This window comes from Macadamia integrifolia, unplaced genomic scaffold (assembly GCF_013358625.1).
Source record: "Macadamia integrifolia cultivar HAES 741 unplaced genomic scaffold, SCU_Mint_v3 scaffold_3A, whole genome shotgun sequence".
Classification (NCBI taxonomy): domain Eukaryota; kingdom Viridiplantae; phylum Streptophyta; class Magnoliopsida; order Proteales; family Proteaceae; genus Macadamia; species Macadamia integrifolia.
In genome coordinates this window covers 389,262-414,057 of record NW_024870666.1, presented here as the reverse complement: position 1 = coordinate 414,057, position 24,796 = coordinate 389,262, and the positions used below count along the sequence as shown (strand labels likewise).

Sequence of the window (24,796 nt, the reverse complement as noted above, 5' to 3'; positions counted from 1 at the left end):
CTAGAAAGGTTAGGGAGAATAGAGGAAGAAGCATATTTTTAGGGTGGTTGATTTCATGGGTGCATTCAAGAGTATTTGTCACAATGGGAAGGAAGAAGATGTTAGATTCATAGATTCTAACTCAAGAATCAAACCTTTTGGAACTCAACTCTCCACTCGTTGTTTTTCTGGATGTTATTGCGGGACAGGAACAGATACCATAATGTTTTCCTGTGAGAGCTACAGAATGCACAATAAACGTCAACTCTATGTTTTCCCTTATTATGCATTTATTTAATCCCCCCCCCCCCTCTTCCCCAAGGATGACTGTAATTGGTTATTTGGTGTCATAAGCATCTATACTTTCTTTGGTCTCCCAGGAATAAGATTATTGCTTCTAATATAAAAACATAACCCTAATTCTGTTCTCTCTGATATAAAGGATAGCAGACTTGAATCTTTCTCCCTTTCACTACTGTATCCTCTCCCAACTTGAACAGTCGCATTGAGCTGGACAGGTCTCCCAGGTGCCTTCCTTCCTTATATCCTCTTGATTACCATATTCTGATATGTACTGAAAATTACCGAAAATTACCAACTCCATTCAGTGTATGGTTGGTTATGTACTGGAATTACCAATTCCATTCAGCGTATAGCTGGTTGGGTTGGCAGTGTATTTCAAAGAAAATTTGTTTTAATTGCTGCTAATAATATAACTACAGGAAGAAGCATTGACACAACCTCATGAAGTGTTCTACAAGGCCTGAAGTTGGCCAAGGATCAAGGATGGAATGTTTTGGTAATTCACTGTGACTTTGAGGAAGTGCATATAACTTGATCGTTAACTTCAGGAACTGTTCATGGCCATGGCATAGTCTCTCTTTATTTTTTATGTTTATAATTTATTGTCAAGAACTAACTCTGTATTACAAAGGGGTACTTTTGTGTAAGCAGTTGGTTTACCATGTTATGCACAAAATTCTGTCTATTTTGATTACTGGAATTAAGGTGGATCACTTTGGTTGCAATGAAAATTAAAAACAACATAAGTGAAAATTTCAAATCTAAAAAAGAAACTTTTGTCATCATAATCCCATGTGATTGTATAAAATATAGGAAAAAGAATGTTGTCCTTCAGGCTTAGGAAATGCCCAGAGATAGGGTTCGCCAAAAGACGGTATTGCCCCTACGCCCAGGGCACTGAAGATGCTGCGTGCATCCTCTCAATTGTTCGGTGCGCTTGTGTTTCCTACACTAGCAGGACAGAGTTCTTTCACCCTATTTAAATTTATTACCATATTTGGTAATGATATATTTTACATATAATTTTTATTTTAGTTTTTAAATAAAAATGGATTCAGATGCAAGTAAAGTGAAATTTAATAACAAAAAATGGAGTGATTTTGTGATTTAAAAACCCAATGCTGAAGACAGATTCTTTGATTTCAGATTCTGAAGGGAGAGCAGAAGTGAATCTAACCCGGTGGGAGTCAAAGATTCAGAACAAAGATTCGAGAAGAGTAGGATCTCTTGGATTGGAAGTAACAAAAAGGGATTAAAAGAAGTTAGGAAAGAAATTGGCTACCTTCCTTGAGTGAAAGAAGAGAGATCCATCAACTCTCTTGAGGAAATTAATGTTTTGGATTTTTTTTTTTTTTTTTAAAGTTTTGATCGCAATGTGATAAAATCTAGTGTTCTGATCACCCTGAGAGACATAGGCATGTCTAGATTTCTGGAACCAAATGTTTCTTCAGCCCTATAGTATCCAATCCAGATCCATAGGGAAGGTTGATAACTCATTCAGACCTTTAAGTCTGATAATGAGATTCCTACTATCGGTCAGGTCCCTTTTCGATTTGCAAAAATGGGGGAACCAAGTGGCTTGGAAGAGTGGCAATTTCTTGGAAGGGGAGAATGTATATCAGTGGTGGAAGGATAAAAGTTTGTGATCAGATCCGATCATCGATAATAACTCTAACCAACTGATGAATGTGGTCTTTGCACACCACAACCTCACCAACTGCGCTAGGTAGTTGTTTGTATAAAAAGACTTGCCAATCTTTAGCAAACCCAACCAATCCACACAGGTATAGCCCAATCTTCAACATAAGCATGGTTGGTTCAAGAAATGAGAATCAAAATCTAATCATCTATCGATTCCTACACCTTGTTTTGAATAGCCTTGGTTGATTTTTTATCTCCATTATTGTTCATTTAGTGTCGGCTCCCAAGTTTTTATGGATTTCTTCTTTGTTACCGATGGTCAAACAAAGCCATAATGTCTCAAAACAAAGCCATTGAGAAACTCTTTTTGTTAGGCATGCCCCCATCCCGATGGCCTAGGGCACCACTTGCATTTAAAAACTCAATGGTTCACTGGATTCTATAATTCACTCCAAGTATCGCATCTCGTTGCGTTCTTTATCGATGTGAGAGCCGAGATATCATTGCCCAAAGTTGTTAATAAGATAGGGGTTAATCAATTGGAAAAGGCCAACATCTCAAAATTAAGAGGTCATGAGTTCAACTCTCCTTGGGGCCAAACTATCCAGGGAGAAAAAACCTTCGTGAAAAACTCCATTCTATTTCTCCGTCATCATGAACAAAAAAAGTGGGGATGCTCCCAATTATACACTCCCCTTCATTCCAAGAACCCTTGTTGGCTTGGAACTTCATTCATGAAGGAATAAGAGTTTCAACTGGTCACCCCTTTTTATGTGCCACTTTACCCTCAAAAGGAAAATGAGCTTTGCTACTCTAGGCGCTAAGGTGATAATCCTAAAGGATAAGGAAGACAGAACTAGATTGGTATCCCACATCTGGAGGGAGGAGGGAAGCCCTCGCTATAACGCCTCTGACTTGGGTAATTCAAACTAATCCATTCATTCCAATCATGACTCATTATATTGGTCTGATACTCAACAACTTGCCGAAGAGATAACAATGACGATAGTAACACACACCATGACTCTCTACAGACTTAACACACACTACAACTCTCTAAAGACCAACACAACAATATCGTAACAGAGCAACTAAATGAGCTTATCATTTCCCTCCCTCTTGAGAGAGGCCTTGCCCCAAGGCTCAAAATTAGGAAAGTGTTCCTTCAAATCATGCCAATACTCCCACATGGCGTCTTTTGGAGCACGGTTCGGCCATTGAACCAGAATCTGAGTGGCAACGTGATTGTTGCGTTCCACCATTCACCAATCCAACGTATGGACTGGCTCGACCAAAAATTGTCCTTCACCATTGACCTCCAGAAGAACCGACTGGGAGACCACTTGCTGACCCAACATTCGCTGCATCCAAGAGACGTGAAATACTGGATGCACTTTCGAAACCGCTAGTAGCTCGCGATTATATGCTACGTTGCTGACACATTGCAGAATTTGGAAAGGCCCATAAAACTTCAGTGCATGCTTCATATTGGTTCTAGAAGCCACTGTTACCTGCCGATAAGGCTATAGTCGTAAGAACACAAGGTCACCTTCTTAAAACTCTCGATCTGTCCTCCTCGAGTCAACTTGTTTCTTCATGTGATGGACTGTACGGTGAAGATTCTCATGCATGATGCGAATAAAGCTATCTTTATCTTGCAATTGTTGATTAACTACTGCGACCTTGGTATTACCTAGTGTATACAAGGTAAGCAGAGGGGGTGTCTGCCCATACACAGTCTCATATTGGGTAGTCTTAATGGACGTATGGAAAGAGGTGTTGTACCCCCACTCTATTGTGAAATCCACTTAGCCACTGCTTGGGCTTATCGCCAATTGTGCATCGAAGGTACTCTAAGCTTCGGTTAACCACTTCGGATTGGCCATCCTTTTGGGTGGTATGCCGAGCTCATTCGCATTTGGGAACCTTGTAAGAAGAAGATATTTAATAAAATATGCAAGAACACAGGATCATGATTGCTGATAATTGACAAAGGCATGCTGTGGAGCTTAAATATATTATCAAAGAATATTTGAGCTACCATCGAAGCCATACAAGGGTGGCAAAGAATAATAAAGTGAGCATATTTGCTCAAACGGTCTACGACCACGAAAGTCACAGTCTTTACGAATGACATGGAAGACATGTTGGGTTTTATTTTGGGTGATCATTTGGGCCCATAATGGTTCAACTCACTTAGAGGGTAGGTCCAATCCAACTATTATAGGAGTAGTTAGGGCTGGGTGGACTACTATAAGTAGTCTCTATGGCCATGCAATCACATTATGTGAGACACAGTTTACTCACAGAGCTATGGGAGAAATCTGTGAGGGAGACTATAGAGGATTATTCGTGGGACTAAACTTCAAAAGTCAGGAACCTAGATTTGTGATCAGTATTCTTGTAGGCTTTCCAACCTACATCATAGATATGTTTTAGTCCCATTAATGCCCCATGGATTCTTTGTAACTGCTTTCCAATATTCATGAGCGTTCTAAGCACTGAAAAGGGAGAGATTCTCCAATTGATTTCCCCAACAAGGAATATCAGAGCCACCCTTCTCAGATTTATAACCAAAGAAATTGAATTTTTTTTTTTATGAAAAAAAGAGTTTTGGGGAGGGATTTCGTCGAAAAATGGCCGCTACCGACCATCGAAACCTAAAACAAATTGCATACGAGGGTAAGGGAGGTCGAGATGAACAAAACGTCTGGTGGTATGTCACCTGAAAATCACCCCGCGTGCCATCAACATACGCAAGTGACGGCCACGCGCCTGATGGTCGAGTCATCGTCCAACCCGATTGACCCAACCCAAACACAACCCGAAAACCAGACACTTGACCCAGATGACCCGACCCTCTATCTAGTCGGCCAGACCGATCTAGTTCAACCCTATTCGGTCCAATTGGTTAGGTTCAAGTCCGGTTCAAGGAAATTATTAAAAAAAAATGGTTTCTAGAATAAAATTTTAAAATTTGTAGACACAATTTTTTGCGTTGGATTCACTTTTTTGTGCTCTTTAATTTGATATGTAATATCAATATTTTTAGTGTCTAAAGGCTGATTTTCCTATTTTTTGTCCATAAGGAATCATAGATTGTTTAATCTTGCTCCCTAATACACTGTAAATTAATCGGGTCAGACCCAAAATTATTGCAAATGAAATGGATGTGCATTATTTATGTTTCATGGGTGTATTTATATTGAGTTGACATGGAACATAAATCCCCTGAGTTGTCTATTAAACTAGGGATGTGTACCATTACAATATTACTTTTTTAGTCCACCAAATTGGTAAGAATCAATATTACCATAATGAGTGCATATCTCAAAGAATCAAAACAGGACAACAAAGTTGATGATGATCACCCAAAGGTGACACTGTCTAAGTAAATACTAAATGCATTTGGATTTGGGAGTACTTTATCCTATGAGCTACTGTCCACCCAAAGATGACAGTATTTTCGAAATGATAGTATAACCCGCAACAATCGTAAAGAACAAGTGGACCAGTGCGTTTCAGACCCAAAAGTTAAGAATGTAGTTCTGGTTGATATGAATGTTTATGGTTAGGCATGTAACATTAGTTCTAGTTATATCTGATGTATGCCAATATATACATGTGTGGATGGATTATAATGTGTGGATTGTGATAGAATGTTTGATTTTCATTGAACCATTAAACAAGATGTCTACTAGATATGCACTATAGGAAATCCCAAAACTAAATGGTGGCAACTACAGAAAGTGGTTAGAAGACTTAGAAGTTTACTTGTGCCTTAGGAACCTTAATCTTTGCACTAGGGTACCCAAACCAACTGCAATGTATGCATCTAGCACATCTGCCCACAAGAGTGAGCATGAGAAATGGGTGACAGCAAACAAGAAAGCACTAGCAGCCATAGAAAGTGCTTTGCCTGAGACAATGAATAATAGCATTGAGGTAAAGGAAACAATTATTAAGTATCTGGAAGCCATCAAGGTAAAATTTCAGTATTTTAATTAGTCACGGGCGAGAGACCTAATGAATACTCTTACCACATCTAGGTTTGATGGTTTTGGCACCTTTAGAGACTATATTCTAGGGTTTGTTTCACTTGGAAACAAGATCATAGGCCTAGGAATAAAGTTTGATGATGATTTCCTAGTGACAATAGCCCTCAACTCCCTCCCTACCAGACTCCTACATGCACCTTAGGTCCACTTACAACATACTGAAGGATCAATAGGGAGTAGATGAGCTAATTGATGTGGTGATTCAGGAAGAGAATACATAGAACAGGAAGGCCAAGGTTGAAAGTGCTAACTTAATTCAGACCAAAGGTACATCTTCAGCTGGTCCAGTTAGAAACAACAGAAGGTTCTGCAAGAAGGGGAGGTACACACCATACAAGAAGAGCAAGATTTTCCAGGATGGGGGTAAAAAAAACTTGAGTGGCATTGAATGCTTTTGGTGTAAGGCAAATGCCACATGAAGAAGGACTGCTTTAAGAGGAAGGCGTGATTGGAGAAGGACATTGGTTTGAACATGCCTATGGTTTGTTTGAGTCTTGTCTTATTAGTGCTTTAGTAGACTCTTGGTGGTTGGATTATGCTTCATCTATTCACGTCACTTATTCCTTGTAGAGTTTTTTAACAGGAGAGTGTCAAGCAAGGATGAGGTGAGAAGTGTTCGTGGGAATAGAGCTCAAGTAGCAGTGGAAGCTATAGTAATCATTGGGTTGTCTTTAACTTCAGAATTGTTGATAAAATTGAAGGATGTTGTTTATATTCCCCCCCCCCATGAGGAGGAGTTTCGGTTCAATGTCTAAACTTTGTTTAGATGGATATTTAGTTAATTTAAATTTGATGAATGGCTTCACTTTATTGCATAATTCTATTGTTGTGGGTTCTAGAAGTTTGATAGATGTGCTTTATAGATTGAACTATAGTTCTATGTGGGTAATAAATGTTGGTTGAAATGGTCACTGTTAAATGAAAAAGTCTTCAATATTGTGGCACAGAAGATTGGGTCATATCTCTAGAAAGAGAATAGAGAGACTAGTGAAGGAAGGAGTTATGGACAACATACACCTAGAAGATTTGGGGACTTACATTGATTGCATTAAGGGGAAGATGACAATCTCTGGGAAGAAGGAATCTTATTGCATGTTGGAGTGTTGGATCCTATACACAAGGACATATGTGGTCCTTTTCCGACATCAACATTGAATGGTTAACATAATTTCATAATGTTCATTGATGATTAGTCCAGATATGGATACATTCTCTTGATCAGTGATAAAGAGAATAGAGAGACTAGTGAAGGAAGGAGTTATGGACAACATACACCTAGAAGATTTGGGGACTTACATTGATTGCATTAAGGGGAAGATGACAATCTCTGGGAAGAAGGAATCTTATTGCATGTTGGAGTGTTGGATCTTATACACAAGGACATATGTGGTCCTTTTCCGACATCAACATTGAATGGTTAACGTAATTTCATAATGTTCATTGATGATTAGTCCAGATATGGATACATTCTCTTGATCAGTGATAAATCTAGTGCACTTGACTCCTTCAAGGATTTCAAAGCAGAGTTGGAGGTTTTCCACTCTAAGAAAATCAAGGCTATCAAGTCTAACAGGGGTGGAGTATTATGGAAAGAGCAATGACATGGGACAATTGCATGGACCTTTTGTTTTACTTTTGCAAGAAAATGAGATAGCACCACAGTATTCCATACTTGGGACACCTCAGTAGAATGGAATAGTAGAAAGAAAGAACATAACCTTGAAGGACATGGTTTGAACCATGATTAGTAATTCTAATATACCAGAGCCATTGTGGGGAGAAGCACTCAAAATTGCCATATATATTTTCAACAGGGCGCCTAGTAAGGTAGTGACCAAGACCCCTTTCAAACTCTGGATTGGTAGGAAGCCTAGCCTTAGACACCTATGAGACTGGGGTTGCCATGCTGAGATCAAAGTTTTCAATACCCGTGAGAAAATTTGGAAGCCTAGGACTATGAGCTGCCAATTTATTGGATATCCAGAAATATCTAAGGAATACAAATTCTATTATCAGGGTGGAGGAAATAGAATTGTGGAGACTACCAATGAAAGATTAAGATCAATGAAGATACAAAAGTGTCACGCAATCTAGTGTTCGATGATGAGTTGATTAGAACCTTTGCCACATCTATCCCTACATAGTTGGAAGATTCTCCTTCCCTTGATGATGAGACTATGTCTATGGAGCCTAAGATGACAATTAATCTTGCACCGACATAGGTAGAAACACCATTACCAGTTGAGCACCAAAACCTTCAAAGAGATCCATCAGGGCACTATGTCCATTATTCATTTAGACTATGTGACCTATTTGAATGAGTGTGAGTATGACATTGGTCAAAAGGAAGATCCTACCACTTTCCTGCAAGCCATAAATCACTGCAATTTAGACAAATGGGTAGAGGTAATAAAAGAGCAATTGGTGTCCATTCTTTTGTAAGATCTGTGCCAAGTTCTTATATTCTTTCATCTCAACTTGCATGGCTTCCAAGGGATGAGCCCATACTGCCTCTGGTGCATCTCCAATGACTAGGTCCATAGTAAAGGCTTTCCATCTTGATTGGGCTCTAACAAAGGACAATATGACCGGGGTGATACTAGACTTAGATGAGTCAACTCGCTTCCCCGACGAGTCCATACGGACGACGGGGAATCTATTGGGCTTGGAATTGTGCCTGATCCACAAAGAAGTTTTGGCTTAAAAAATTTCTTTTATTTCTTTTTATTTTTTTTTTTGTTTTTGCAAACAAGCATTTCATACAAGGTTAATAAAAATATGGGTGATTTCAGCAAAAAGTGGTCTTATGAGGCATCCTATATCGTTGGTTCTACTCTCTGTTGTTTACCCACTTGATGATTCTTTCTTCTCTAGACGCTCGCAGAATGCACCTCTTTGATGATTTGGCATTCCACACAATTTAATGGGAATCACCCCAAAATTATACATGTTGAACCATCGAGATGTCATCTCCTAGTTTTGGGAAAGAATCTTTTATCAACAACCCACTTGAAAGAGAGCATATTCCCATCAATTCGGATACATCATAAGAATACTCCAGCCTCGATCTTAAACAAATCTACTCGGTTAGCTTGTCACCTTCTTAGGGTTTCTTCATCTATTTCCTACATGATGCGAGGATGCAATGGATGCAATAGGACCGAACAGGATTCCTTGATAGGATATCTTTATACTCATAGTACATGATCCTTTTTATAGACTCAAAGGTACGATATTAAGGTGTAGCGTCCTTGCCCATTACTCGTGATTACACATGAGGTTAAGCAATGGCTATGGGGGTAAATCGAACCATGTTGTGAGTGTGTGTAAAATTGTAACACAGACAGTACTCCCGTATGATCTCTGAGTGCCACAAGGTGCGCGGACCTCCCCGAGACTGCTAGCATGATAATGGTTATTCTCACCGCACGATCATACTTTAAGCATTCTTTACATGAAGCGGGTATCATGTGATCTTATAATACTTAGTATATTGTGCATTGACCTCCCTGAGGGTGTAGGTACGACATGGAGTATCCTCCCCACATGATTTCACTTCGAGCATGATGCATGATGCATGATGCATGATGCATGATGCGGTTAGGGAATACAATTACATACATGGGTTAGCAAACACGTTTTCATACATATACAATACAGGGAATATTCTTGCATTTAATGGAAGCATCTAATGTTGGAAGTTTGGCAGTCCCTAGTAGAGTTGCCATTGTGGTGAGGGTGGTCATCGAAGCCTCGCTTTGCTCGACTCGATCTATCTCGTAAGGCACCGCGCCATTGCATCCTTGCTCGAAGACACGTGGGGGGCCTATTTCGTGGGGCCATCCGCCTCAGGTATAATGAAAGACTTAAACATTTGGAGTCACCACCTAGGGTTAGGGCCTAAGACCCATGATGTGGACCTGGTCCACTGGGGCAAACACGAGATTGACTCAGTCTGGTCCAGAGATTAGGGCAAGTGCCAGATTACGAAGTTAGAAAGGTATTAGGCACCCACTTTGTCGGGTTGAACTGGTCTTCCTAATAGATGCTAGTTTTTGAATATTCCCCTTCTATGTCCTGACCCTCATACATGACTAAACTATTAATGTACAATATACTATACATAATACTTTTAATAGAAGATCTACAATATTTCTACTCTATTAGAACATATACATATACCTAACCTTGACCCCTGTTCCAAGTCAAGCACTACAACAAAATACACTTGTAGCTATGGATATCTAACTGCGATTTCAAAATCCACAGTTATAAATGTTCTATAACTGTAGTTTGCTCATGTGTAGTAATAGGAGCTATCTATTGCTGTGATATTTCAAAAAACACAGTAATAGAAGACCTTGTAACTGCAAAAACAAAATCGCACTTATAAATCGCATTAATATGGTATACTTGTTACTGCAGAATTTAAAACCGTAGTAACAGAAATCTTGTAACTATGGAAACAAATAGCAATAAAAAATCACAGTAACAAAAAATCTTATGACTACGAAAATAAAACCACAGTTAGAAAAAATGTAGTTATATGTGCTACTTATTGTTGCACTAGTTAAGACCGCAGTTAAAAAAATTTTAGTTAATATAGAAATGAAACTGCAGTTAAAAAGCATAGTAACAGAAACCTTGTAACTATGGAAACGAATCGCAATAAAAAATTGTAGGAACAGAAAATCTTGTAACAATAGAAATAAAACCATAGTTAGAAAAAATGTAGTAATATGTGCCACTTATTGCTACAGTAGTTGAGATCACAGTTAAAAAAAAAAAAAAACTTTGTTATAGAGAAAACGAAACTATAGTTAAAAAGTATAGTAACAGAAACCTTGTAACTACAGAAATAAATCACAATAATAGAAAATCTTGTAACTATAGAAATAAAACCACCGTTAGAAAAAATGCAGCAATATATGCTACTTATTGCTATAGTAGTTAAGACCACAGTAAAAAAAATCTTTGTTACTGTGGAAAGGAAACTGCAGTTAAAAAGCGCAGTAACAGTAACCTTGTAACTATGGAAACAAATCGCAATAAAAAAAGTATAGTAACAGATAATCTTGTAACTATGGAAATAAAACCGTCATTAGAAAAAATGCAGTAATATATCTTACTTATTGCTGTAGTAGTTAAGACCGCAGTAAAAAAATCTTTATTACTACAGAAACAAAAACCTTGTGTCATCGGATACCGATTGAAAAGTTTAATGGTTTAGATTTAAGATTTTTATTTTTCCCAGTCCCCTCACAATTTTATGTTCTTATTATTCAAGGACATTGAGGGTCCTGAGAATGGAATATTTTCACATGAAAATTTGTTTGACCTGATATCAGTTACATTAAATCTCGCTTGAAAAATTAAGTGAGTCAAGTTCTAAAGTTGGAATTTTTGTAAGAATTCGAAATTCTCTTGCGCTAGATTTGGATTCAAATTGGGGGCGGGAGTTGTGGGAGATTGGCTCTGATTCCTTGGTTTCTAGTAGATGGAGATTTTTTGAATGGTTCCAGATCTAGATCTTCTTTGCTTTGCATAAGTTACTTTGGTGTCTATATTTCTAAAGTGGGCGCATTAGAGGCATTATCGATCTTCTGTACTCCAATCTGCTAGCGACTCCAGCCAGCAGCCTGTCATCGCGACTCCATCAAACTCCCTTGGTTTCTCCCATTTGTTCTCTCTCTCAAGACTCGACTCCCACAGGCTCTCCTTCGCTGGATTGAGGAAGCAGAACTAGGTAAGGATGGTTGATTTCTTTCACCCGTGTGTGTGTGTGTGTGTGTTTTTTTTTTTCTAATGCTCTCTCTCTCTCTCTCTCTCCGAGTCTATTGCAACTCTTCTTTAATGATTTCTTTCACGCTATGAGATGCTATCTCAATTTTAGGTTCCACTGCCAACATTTGGCCAAGAAATCCAACCCTTCATTATTCGGTGTCTCGTTATTGCACACAATCTTGAAACTGCAACCATTAGATGCAAAAGCAGGTCTCCGCATGGAGGTCTCCCAGTAGCATTTCAATGATGGTGCATCCCAAGGACCAAATATCTGAGGAAAAATCCAATCCTTCATTTCTCAAGGTGGCCCATCTCATAAAACTTAGTTGAGGACAGGGAGAATCTGATAATTATAGCAATTCAAATAGTAGGTGAGATGATATTTACTGGAGAGATTTTCAAGATTGAACAATTACATGGTCAATTTGCTTCTCTGCCATGTATTGCCAAGAAAGGCTGAGAAGATCTAGTTAAGGGATTATTGTTCTTGAAACCCTTAGAATGAGGTCCCCTGATAGGGAAACACAAAGCAATTGATGTTGTTTGAAGAAGCTTTACTTGGGAACCGTAAGGGGTGTGGGAGGGCCGCAGTTTGGTTCCATTTCCATGTTCGGTCAGATTAAGTTATCTATTACTTGGTCTGCTGCAATAAGTTTGTTGTAACAGTGAAATAATAATACTCAAGCAAGGGAACACTTGGCTTTGTATGGGAAATATGTGGGTGATTACAAGGTTGGGGAGGTTGTTTAACTTAGAGTTGGGGATCATCTTTTGTGCTTTTTTTCTCTTCTGTATTTATAGTGTGTGAATGTAATGTATCATTGAATACACTTTCATAACTTGTGGCACTACCTCAGTGAACATTTTTAAAATGGATACAGCATTGGTCCAATGGTAAGTTACGAATATTGTGACCTCATGGACTAGGTACGTCCCCTTTTTTTTTCACTGAGCATGAATTATGAGTTACTTTTGTGCCTCTTATGATGTTTCCATCATGGATTGGAATACTTCTTTGAAGCTTTCTTGGAGATAAGAGTAAATGAGAAGTATATTTGAGATAATGCCATTGCTATATCCAAATGTATCTACTATGTCTGCTTTGAAAACTGAATCTGGTTCATGAAAAACATGAAAACCATTGTCATGGAGGGTCTAGTTCCAGTTAGAATGCGTTTGATTACACACCGGGTTTTTGGATTATGGGTAGAATTTGAATTTACAAGCTATGATCACCATTGATAAACTTATTTGTTCAATTAAGAGCCTGACAGCTCTACTGTAAATATTTTTTCTTCCAACTTTGGTATTAAATTATTCTTTTTCTCTTCCTTCTGTTTCCATACTTATATTCCCTTGAATTTCCCTTCAATTTCTTGGTTTGTTAGTTTATTGAAGGAAACATCTTTGTTAAATTGGGGAAGTAATTTAGGGGCAGCATCTTGTTAAATTGAATACCCTTTTGTCTTTATGGGTTGTGGTTGATCCTTATTCGTCACTTTCATCACGATTAAATGGGAGAGGTACTGATTTGAAGGCGAGAAATTTCCCAATTTCTGTTTTAGCTCTACTTGCTAGACTTGTCTTTTCTTTGTTAATTATACTTTGGTTGCAAGTTTTGGTTCAAATAGATCCTACATTATGAATGTACTCCAACATTGTTAATATGTGCTGGTGGATTATCTAGAAGCTGATCAAGCCTTTCCTCTTGCTCGCTGAGCATCAACTTATACTCTAGACGGAATGGATATATACTCTATTGTTCTGTATGTGATTTCTCCATTCAAAGTTTCTTATTGTACTCTTTTGAATGGTTTTGCTGATCCATAAGCTAATTAAACATTAATTGGCAGTGCATGATATTTTCATATTTGGTTGGGTATCCTACTGCATTACAGTTATCTTCTTACTTTTCTTCTTTCTATTAGTTTTGCCTTTCAAATGAATGGTAGAAAAGAATAATAAGGTGTCATAAGAGCTAATGGGTTTCTTGCTAGAAAAAAATGTATTTGCTATTGACTCTAGGCATGCAAAGCTGTTGATTCTATGCTGGTGAGTGTGTTTTTGGATCTGCAGGTTCTATGTCATTGTTGAAGAGTTTCTTAAAGAGGAAGAGAGGACTTAGAGTCAATAAATCCCTTAGGTATTTTCTCTACTTGCTTAGTTAATTAGATTAATTAGATATTTGATTTATTGTTTTATTTACATGTGTTTGAGATTTGAAAGTAACCGCAAGTGTACAAATTAGTGTAGCTAACGGGTCGAACACAAGGAGAACATCCACTTTATTTTAGGCTTTTTCTAGTAATGCGAAAGTGTACAGATTAATTATGGTGATCTACTTCTAACTACCGCCCTAAAACACATGCATCTAAAAGCGTCCTAACCAACACATCTTGGAATTTAAATACTTCAAATCACGCAAATAAAAAGTGAATAACTGAAAGTATAAGCGCTGAAATAAAAATAAATAAAATAAAAAAGGGAATAAAGCTAGAAAGAGGCACACAAGTAAGTTTCTCTACTTAGCCTGAGGGATGCACTGCATATAATGCAAGCTTTCCTACTTAATTAGATAATAACTCTTACAAGGGCTTCACTACTTAGCTTTAGGGAAAGGGAGGCAAAGTAAATAACTGACAATAAAATAGCTAGAGAGGGGCAAAGCCAACACATGCATCTAGCCAAGGACCTTGGGGGAAAGAGAAAACAATAAGGTAAAACTGAAATTAAAAACCTAAGTTAAGAATGAATGGGTAGCCAGAAGAGGGAATGAGAGGGGGGAGAGAAGACTTATGAAGAAGCCTACCAACCTGAACTTCCATACTTGAATTAAACTTGATTGTTTCTTGTTTGATTTGAAATACTACCAACCCTAAAGATCAAAGTTGGAATAAACTAAATCTGAAATTGCTAGGCCTGGAGAAGACAAATCTGAACTTGAAAACTTGTGCTCGACACTTGGTTCTTGTCACTTAGAACTATGCCTAGAACTAGAAAGTAAAATTACAACTGAATTCCATGAACAATAAACATAAAAAAAAAAAAAAAAAAAAAAAAAAAAAAGAAGAAGAAGAAGAAAAGAACTTGCATTCATTCATTAAACATCCATTACATAAGTGCTTAAACCAAAAAGTAAGAAAAAGAGCTAGAGAAAAGCTAGAGAAAATAAAACCCTAAAAGTGAAGTGCTAGAGAGAAAGCCCTAATTGTGAAGTGCGCTCTCCCCTCTTGTATAATGTTTATTTATAGGGAATAGGGGGAAAAGGGGTCCAACAATTAGGGTTTGATTAGGGCTTGGTTAGGGTTTAATGAGGTAGAGGAGAGAGGAGAGAAAAGAGGGTAGAATCATAGGAGATAGGGGAGAGAGAGTCTCCAACGAATTGGGTTTGATTAGGGTTTGATGATGATGTGGATGAGAGAGGAGAGAAAGGATAGAAAGGAGAGGAGTCCTACGGCTTGGGTGTGGTTAGGTGGAGGACAGAGAAGAGAGAGGGAGAGAAATCGCAGGAGATGAGATCTCCACGATTTAGGTTTCCTAATTAGAGTTATTTTTTAAGGTCTAAGGTGATGAGGAGGAGAAGAGAGAAGAGAGAAAAGGAAAGAGTCCAACAATTTTCTTCTTCTTTTTTTCTTATTTTATTTTCTTTCTTCTATCTTGCGCACAATCACTTTCTTGGACGATTTCTTCTGCTTGGATAATCTTTTAATTTATTGGGAAATCCCGTCCATGCCCCTTGTCTTTAAGTAGGTGGAAAATAGGAGAATCTTCAACCAAATCTCCAAAAAAAAGGAAATTTTATGTTCCATGCCCGAGTAAACAAGGAGCTCAAAACCCACACCATTAGATAGAGCTCAGAAATACGATTCCAACTGTATATGGCACGTGAAAATCGGACCACCAGATCTCCCGAAATCAGTCTTGAAAGTCGGAATAGGGATTGGTACGACTGATTTTGAACTGAATTGACCCGGACCCATATTGGGACATATGGTTCTGTATGGGTCCCAAATGGTTCTATGTGGTCCACATGGATCACCGGGATCCCCCAGAATCAGTCCAAGAAGTTAGAACAGGGATTGGAAAGACCGATTTTGACCCGAATTGACCCAGACCAACAATGGGAGCCATACGGACCCATATTGGGACCATACGGTTTTGTAGACCTTTCCACCCAAAAAAGCAAGAAAAAAAAATAATAAAAAATATAATAAATATATTTTTGGAAAGAATCCCAAACAACACCGTAAGGGTTCCATACGGTTCTGTATGGTCCCCATACGGTCCCATGAAGGATTTGCCAAAAAACGAAACAAAAAAAATAAACAAATGAGAAAAATAAATAAAAATGATTTTCATACAAAAATAATTTACTTCTTTTGGAAAATTTTGGGACGGAACCATTCATGTTTGGACGGACCCGCCAATTTTAAATAAAAATGGTAATCTTTGTGCATTTAAAACATGACTAAAACATTTTTTTGCTGGAAGGTTTACACCTACGGGCCCGAGGAGGCTTGATTGCCAAACAGTAGATTAATTTTTAGAGCCGTAGGGGGTGAGGGTTGACACCTATAAATAGGGTCTCATTCTCCCACATTAAACACACTGAAAAGCACCAAAAAACTCTAAGGCATTGCCACGGTAGAAAAAAGAGAAGAGGGAGAGAATAGAAGAGAAAAGGGAGAGAAGGATGAGAGGGGTGAAGAAGTTCCTTCACCTCCCACCCTTGAGAGCATGCCAAAGCTTGGATAGCCACTGAAGGCCTAGATTCCCCCAAGGAGTGGAGCAAGTAGCCAAGATCAGTCCCATCTGAGTCGTGGATCCTCACCAGAGTAGCCAAAGCATCAGCTGGGGTCCATCCCCTCTTGACCTGGAACATAGGGGTCAAGGTCAGGTATATGTTCTAACAAAGTAGAAATAATGCAAATCTTCTATTAAAGTAGTGTGTATAGTACTGTACATTAATAATTTAGTCATGTATGTGGATTAGGACATAGAAGGGGAATATTCAAAAATCAACATCTAATAAGAAGTCTGGTTCAACCAGGCAAAGCGGGTGCCTAACACCTTCCTAACTTTGTAACCTAGCAGTTGCCCTAATCTCTAGATCAGACCGAGTCAATCTCGGGTCCGTCCTGATGGATCGGGCCCACATTATAGGTCCTAAGCCCTAACCCTCCTAGGTGGTGACTCTAAATGTTTAATTATTTTCATTAGAACATACCCGAGGCGGATGGCCCCATGAAATAGGCCCACCACATGTCTTCGAGCTAGGACGCAACGGCGCAATGTCCCACTGGATAGATCGAGTCAAGCAAGGCGAGGCTTTGATGAGCACCCTTACCATAGTGGTTTGCCAAAGTAAATGTATTAACCTCAGGTTATGGTGGTTTGCCAAGGTAATGGATAATATTTATCTATGAGGTAATTAGAGGTATGCTAATCTTTAATCAAGAAAAGGACCTATAAGGGAACACATGTGTATAACAATTTCCTTGTCTTTATCACAGGTAATTTGGATAATGAGATTCTTGTGTTTGTGATACTATGTAGATGCATGCTATATATTCTGCTATTGTTCAACATGAGGGACCAATTGTTTGAATCAAAATTTAAAGTGGGGGTATTTAGCTATGGGTATACATGGCCAGACTCCAATGGAAAGATGTTATATTAGTGTCTCTCAAGTGGGAGAATGTTGAGTTTTGGGCTCATAGTGGTTCGGCCCACTTAGAGGGATAGGCCCTAGCACAACTATTGTGGGAGTAGTTAGGACTGGGTGGACTACTATAGGTAGTCTCTATGGTCCCTGCAATAATATTATATGAGACACAAATTATTCACAGAGTTATGGGAGAGATCTATGAGGGAGACTATAGAAGACCATAAAGGATTATTCGTGGGACCAATCTTCAAGCACGAGGAACCTAGATTCGTGATCAATACTCGTGGAGACTTACCAACCTACATCACAAGTATGTTTTAATCCCATTAATGTCCTGTGGATTCTCTGTAATTGCTTTCCAACATTTATGAGTGTTCTAAGCACTGAGAAGGGAAAATCTCCAGTTGATTTATCCAACAAGACCTTCAATAAAGTCCATCGAGAGTTCCATTCAGACACGTTGGTACCTGTAACTGTTACATCAACCCTGGAGGTGATCGTTTCCCCTTTGTTCCTTTGGCAAACTTCACATTCAACTACAAATTGAGGAACATCGTATCAACATGCACACCAATAAAAAAGGACCAACCGACCTTTCTAACGTAACTCAGTCTCTTCCCATGTAAAGTTGGGGTGAAACGTTGGATTATTTTGTAGGTCGATAATGAATTGTTGCAACTCGTGATCACTTTACCATTCTACCTACGCTTGCACCATAAATATTGAAAAGCAAGAGAGGATAACACATAGTGCAGCTTCCAGTGTACACTCTTCTTCATGCTGCCGTAATAGTGCATCGACAACCTGTTCTCAACCCCTCGATTATAGGATATCTCGTAATTATATCCAAGAACCTTTGGCAGCCACTATTGCTGAGCAGACGTGCTGATATGCTGCTCCATCATAAAATTGAGGCATTGGTGGTCTATCTAGATCTTAAAATGCCTACCAATCAGGTAGGGCCGCCATTTCTGGACAACGTGAATAATGGAAAGCATCTCCTTCTTGTGGGTGGAAACTAAGTGCTTAGGGGCAAGGGCTTTACTAGTAAATGTAATTGGTGGCCTTCTTGCAACAATACTACTTCAATACCAACTCCACTAGCGTCACATTCAATTGTAAACTCTTTAGTAAAATCTGGCAAGGATAGAATAGGGGAAGAACTCATAGCCCGTTTGAGTGGCTCGAAGGCAATTTCCAAATTTTGGGTCCAATGGAATCCATCTTTCTTGAGCCTATCGGTTAGTGGTTTGCTTATCTTACCATAATCCTTGACTAACCATCGATAGTAGCCTGTGAGGCCAAGTAAAACTCGCATGGCCTTCAATGTATGGGGCTTCAGCCAACTTGTCGTGCTTTCTACCTTAGCCAGATCGGTTGCCACCCCCTTCTTGGCTACGACATGCCCCAGATATTCCAACTTTGGTTACCTAAAATCACATTTGGAGTGCTTTACATATATATGTGCTTGTAATCGGGAGAAGATGACGCACAGGTGCGCAATATGATATGTCCAGCTTTGATTATATACCAAGATGTCACTAAAGAAGACGAGCACCAATTTCTGGAGGTGAGGCTTAAATATCTTGATCATATAGCACTAAAATGTCAAAGTGGGCATTGGTCAAGCCAAATGGCATGAGAAACTCATACTATCTTTCTTGAGTATGAAACATCGTCTTATAAATAATTGGTTGATGGACCCTGATTTGGTGGAAACTAGAGCAAAGGTCTAGTTTTGACAACAGCTGAATCCCATGTAACTCATCCAATAACTCATCGATGGTTCGGATCCTTATTAGCAAAAACGGGAATGGAAAAAAATAGAAACGGATGGTACGGGTTTTAAACAGTAAATTTTTTTGAACGATACGGTCAAACAACCGGTCAAAAAAAACAAAGAACTGCAAAAAGGGAAAACGGGTGGTACGGGTTTTAAACATATAGATTTTAAACAAACGGGATGAAAAAAAGGGTACTATACTTGTATAAATTAAGGAATTATTATATGAATACTTGCATCTAATGTTCAAAATAACTACAATATCCAACACTAATGCATATATATATATCTCATGTCTCATTATAAGTTTTATGATATATAATTGAGCAATGTGGCATGGCTATGATGTTATTCATTGTTGTCAACATAGTCAACACACTCTTAGAGTAATGTATGTTCAGTTTGAAGTAGGAGTCATCACTTTAGAAACATTTTTCAGCAAATGCATTAATTTGTATCTCAATATTGGGATCCATGCATTGATATTGAATTGAATGTGATATCATAAGAAATATAGGCCATTGAGTTAGCTTCAAGTCGGCAAAAGAATCAAGTGGATCAGAGTTCGGGAGAGAAAGATATGATCAATTAAGTAGGCATTATGTTCAACAAGTTAAGTCTTAAAAAATGCCACAAAATGGAAATGCGTTTAGAACGGAAATGCTTGCCGTTTGCTATTTTTTTAATTATCTTTGAGAAGCATATGGGAAAATGTATCTTAAACGATACATTTTAAACGCATTTTTGCTAACAGTGGTTGGCATAGGGAATTTATCCTTGTCGTGGCACGATTTAGAGCCCTGTAGTCCACACAAAATCGCAAGTGTTGTCCTTTTTAAACACTAAAAGAACCGGTGAAGAAAAGTGGTTAGGGTGTATTATCCCTGTGTGCAGCTTTTTTCACCAATTTTTCGATCTCATTCTTCTGCATATAGGGTAACGATAGGGGCAGATGCTGATAGGAGTAGAAACTGGTAAGCAGCAGAATCTTGTGATCGTCCACTCGCTCCGGCGGAAGCTCTTTTGGCTCTTCGAAGAGCTTCTTGTATGTAGAGGTCAGTGAGCACCGGGTGATCAGATTTCACTTTCAAATCAGTGGTGGAGATAGCCGGTATGGAAAATAGTGCTACCAGAGCACCTGTCCCTTTATTTCGAATGGCTTTTCCCCTTTCATCACGTCCCATGGCTCATTGGTTCGTTGTTGGCTCCTGTCATTACGTGGGATCAGCCATCCACCCGAAATTCCATTCTGAGCTTGGCAAAGTTCCAGAGGATATCTCTTGGTGTTTTCAGCCACTGAATACCAGAACCACGTCATGTTGTCAAGTGGCAATAACCGAGCTTCAGAAATGTTTCTTGCATAACCCACCGAAAATCTAGACATAGTGCATTACATAACAGCTGGTGGCCGTCAGCCACCCTTGCCCGTTGGGGTTGGATCGATTTTACTGCACACCCGTGCATTTTTCTATGCGAGGGTCCAGAAAATTGAGGGCGTTGCTCGAATCAATCAAGATTGCTACTGGCCTCCGTTTAATAAACCCATGAAGCAATATGGTTTTAGGTGCAAGTAAGCCTGTACGGGCGTGCAGAAAAAACTGCACTTCCTTGGGTTTGCCAGGGTCTTGTTTTGGCAGCATCCTCTTCGGTATCTGACCTTCCTGCCTTGATCAGAAATAATTGATGCTGTTTGCATCGATGTTCCAAAGTGAACTTCTCGCCCCAATTATCGTAGAGCCCTTAAATGCCTGTCATTCATCCCAAACTACGTCATTCATCCAAAAGGGAGAGACGAGGTTGACATAATGACCTTGGGTGGAGGTCTTGAGACCTTGTCTGTGGAGGCCCAAAATGAGCCTGAGTTTGCTTGGCCTTCCGCCTTTGAGATACAGCCTTGGAGACGAGCCAATCCCAGTGCCTGAATGATGGTTGTTGGCTTAAACATATGCACAGCCATGTGGATCTCATCCTTGAGTCCGCTTAGAAAACAGTTGACGTAAAAATCATCCCCAAGTCCATTGGTACGTGCTGCATACTCTTCAAACCTTTCTTGCTACTCTTTGACGGAGGACCTGTCGTAGCTTTGTGAGACCACCAGTGAAGTCTTTCAGGGCATTCGACCCTAGTCTGAAACATAATGCTTCTACAAGATCCTTCCAGCTGAGGTGCCCATGAGTGCGTTTGATACAGCAAAACAGAAAAATCAATTGGAGCATTTTTTGTTCGAAGTGGATGGCTAGGAGAGGAACTTTATCCTCCTCAGTGATCTGATTGTAACAAAGAACTGTTCCACCACCAAACACCAACTTGTGGAAGCAATTAAAAATGATGTGCTCTCTAGATGTGCTTCCATCCCTATCTCATCTGTTGACAATGCTCGAAATCAGTACATAGTCGACTCTTGGGGATTACAGGTTTCGTGACTCAGTAAGAGTCCGAAAGCTTGCTCGTGGTTTCCCCCTCCTACTAATATGGTTGTTCTTCATTGTGATGGGTCCCTTTCAAATGATAGAGCTGCATATGGGGGGGCTGATTAATGATTTTAGTGGTTCTCCTATCATGGCTTATGCGGGAATGGGAGAGGAGCTATCGGTTCTTTGCATGGAGATGGTTGCTATTCAAAGGGGATTGTCTTTGTGCATTGATAAGGGCTTCATGGATGTTTCTATCACATCGGATTCCATGTTGGCAATTAATATCATAAATAGGAAAATTAGTGATCCTTGGAATGTGCAGATCAATAAAAGCAGAATTAACCATCTTCCATCCCTTCTTAGGGGTCAAGAGTTCAAGCATGTTTGGAGAGAATGAAATCAGCCTGCAGATTTTATAGCCTCGTCTCCAATATCGTTGTCAGAAACTATTTGGCGGCCCAACGAATTCCCTGATGAGCTTCAAGTTCTTATTCAAAGGGATATTGATTTAGTTACTTATTATTGGATGTAATTTCTATTTTATTTTCAAATTGTCTTTCTTTTGAGTCTGCATGGTATGCCTTGCCTTGTTCAGGAGCCTCTTCCCCTTCCTTATAAGGGTTCTTAAGGGCTGCCTTTTTTTTTGTAATATTTCCTTTTTCCTTTTCTAATACATCACTTACAATTATCAAAAAAAAAAAAAAAAAAGAACTATTCTACCATGTGAATCCATCTAAGTGGATCCTATCCATTGAATTGCGGGAACTCTGCCTTTCCAAACCTGTTTGGATCTGCCCTTAGGGATTGGCGAAGGAATGTTGGAAAGATTCTCAGTTTGGTCCTGGTTGACCTTGAGAGAATGATGTCATTGATGCAGACAACTACTTGTATTCAGATCCACAGCAGTGAATTTTTTATCCATGGCGGGCACAAGTTGTGTGATTTCCTTTAGTCCCTCCTCCTGATGTGTTGCAAGCTTAGAGATATCTACCTCGAATTGCTTGGAGTCCTGGCTTCCAGTTGTTGGGTTTATGGGCTTAATTAATTATTCGGGTTGATTAAATGAGTAAGAATCAAGTTGTATGAGCCAGTTCAATCCACTCTCAAGTTTAGGGTTATGTTGGCTCAACTCATTGTGGTTTAGGATTTTGGGTTCAGGACAACATTATTATATATATTGGGTTTTGGGTCCCTACAGTCATCATTCACTCTTTCCCACTTTACCACTAAAGTGAGAAAACTAAGGAGGTCTAAGGGACTGTAGAAGATCCATAGCCAAAAGTGAAAAATTGGGAGTGACCGGCATCGATCGTCTTCAGCATACTAGGTGAAAGGTACAAATCAATCCTTTATGATTTGATAATTTTATCAGATTCGTGTTCCTGTTTCCTATGTGGCTTCTTCAACTAGGGTTTCAGATTCGAACCTCATGATTGTTCTAACAAGTGGTATTAGAGCCAACCACATGTGACAAGAATCGATACAAGTTTTTGAATTTTGAATTACAAATTTGAACAAATTATGGTGGATAGATTTTTTTTTTTGGTTGCTATCAACCGTGTTTTTTTTTTTTAAGTGAGAAACTTGCAAGGGTAGTTCTTCGTTTTTTCTTCTCTTGATCACTGTATTGTTGGGGATGAGGGTAAATGTCTCTAACCACAGCACGGCCAAGGAGCGTTCGAACTAATGTTGTACTGCCAACTAGGCTCCTCATCAGGCCGAGTTGCCACCTCGATCCTCATCAGGCCGAGCTACCACCTTGGCCCCCCATCAGGCCGAGCTACCACCTCGGCATTTTCTCAGGCCGTACTGCCACCTCGACCTCTCCTCTGGCCGAGCTACCACCTCCGCATCTCCTTAGGCTGAGCTGTCACCTCGGCACGGCATCATCAGGCAAGGCTCACAGAAACATGCCCTCATCCACTCCTACATTCAAGAAATGTAATCCCTGATCACAAGGACATGATTCTATCCACTACACATCATCAGATGCATCCACCCTTCTCACAACCCACACCTCCGAGATAAGAGAGGAATATTCTCGAAATATGCCCCAGAATCTGAAATATTCTTGGAATCAGAGAGCCATTCTCCTTAAGGACTCCACGCCCAGTAGGACTCTCCACGGATGTTCTCCCTTTGTCCACTCCATCAATAGCCTATAAATACCGAAGTAAGTCTCCATTGTGGGGATCAATCACTTCTTTTGACTGAAAACTCTCTGTTGTGGAAAGATCTGACTTAGGTATCGGAAAGTCCTCCGTTGGGTCAGCCTGGCTCTCCCTCGACCGAAATATCAGGAGCTGCAAGGAAGATTGGTTAGCCAATTTTTACCACATCAGTTGGTTTATTTAATTTAATTACAAAAAAAAGGGGGAAATTATTACACCGAGTTTTTGTTTACAAGAATTTATTTCCTTGGTTTGATATTACTTTAAAAAAGAAAAGATAATTGAAATTGGAGTCCACGTTTTGTAAGTTCAGTTTCAAAACTTTTTTTATTATTATAAACAGAGTCAATCCCCACTTATGTGTTTTGTTGGGGGTCCGCCTTGGGAAGCACAGAGAGGTTTTTGGTTTCAAAAACTTTTTTTTTTTTTCTTTTGCAATCTGGATTTGGAATCCACGTTGTGGATTTAGTTTTTCTATTTAGGATTGGAATCAGTGTAGAGATTGATTCAGTTTTTGGTTTTTGTTTGAAAAAAAAAAATCCTGCAATAGTTGTAGGTTCTATGGCGGCTAGGAGGGTGCCTTATGGAAAAGATGAAAAAGATGCAAAGGTAGGGTTTTCAAGTGGAAGTGATATTACTTTATTACTCTTAAGCTTTTAAGTCACAATAATTGGGTTTTATTGGTTTTGGGTTGGATCCATATAATTTGGGTTAGTTTTGTGTTTTATATATTAAGAAGCTTAATGGGCGAAGCCCATGTCCAGATTTGTTCAAGTGAAATGGGTTGAAGCCCATGGGCATATTTTTAAAAAGGCTTAAGTGAACCAACCAACCCAAGTGGTTCAACCAAACCGAACCATGGATGGAAATCGGTTGGATCGACCTGAAACCCAACCCAATGAACCATTTTGGGTTTCCCGGTGGGTCATCAGAAAATCTCCCCCGATGAGATTTTTTGGCATTGACCAGCGTTGACCGGGAAGTATTAAAGAACA

The 24,796-nt window shown here is 39.2% G+C and overlaps 1 long non-coding RNA gene across 1 annotated transcript; it reads left to right on the top strand.

Moving 5' to 3' along the window:
- The first annotated feature begins 11,287 nt into the window (after nucleotides 1-11,287).
- Nucleotides 11,288-12,671, top strand: LOC122071639. The gene is made up of 2 exons (XR_006138233.1): nucleotides 11,288-11,727; nucleotides 11,875-12,671. It is a non-coding gene; the product is annotated as an uncharacterized LOC122071639 (long non-coding RNA).
- The last annotated feature ends 12,125 nt before the right edge of the window (nucleotides 12,672-24,796 follow it).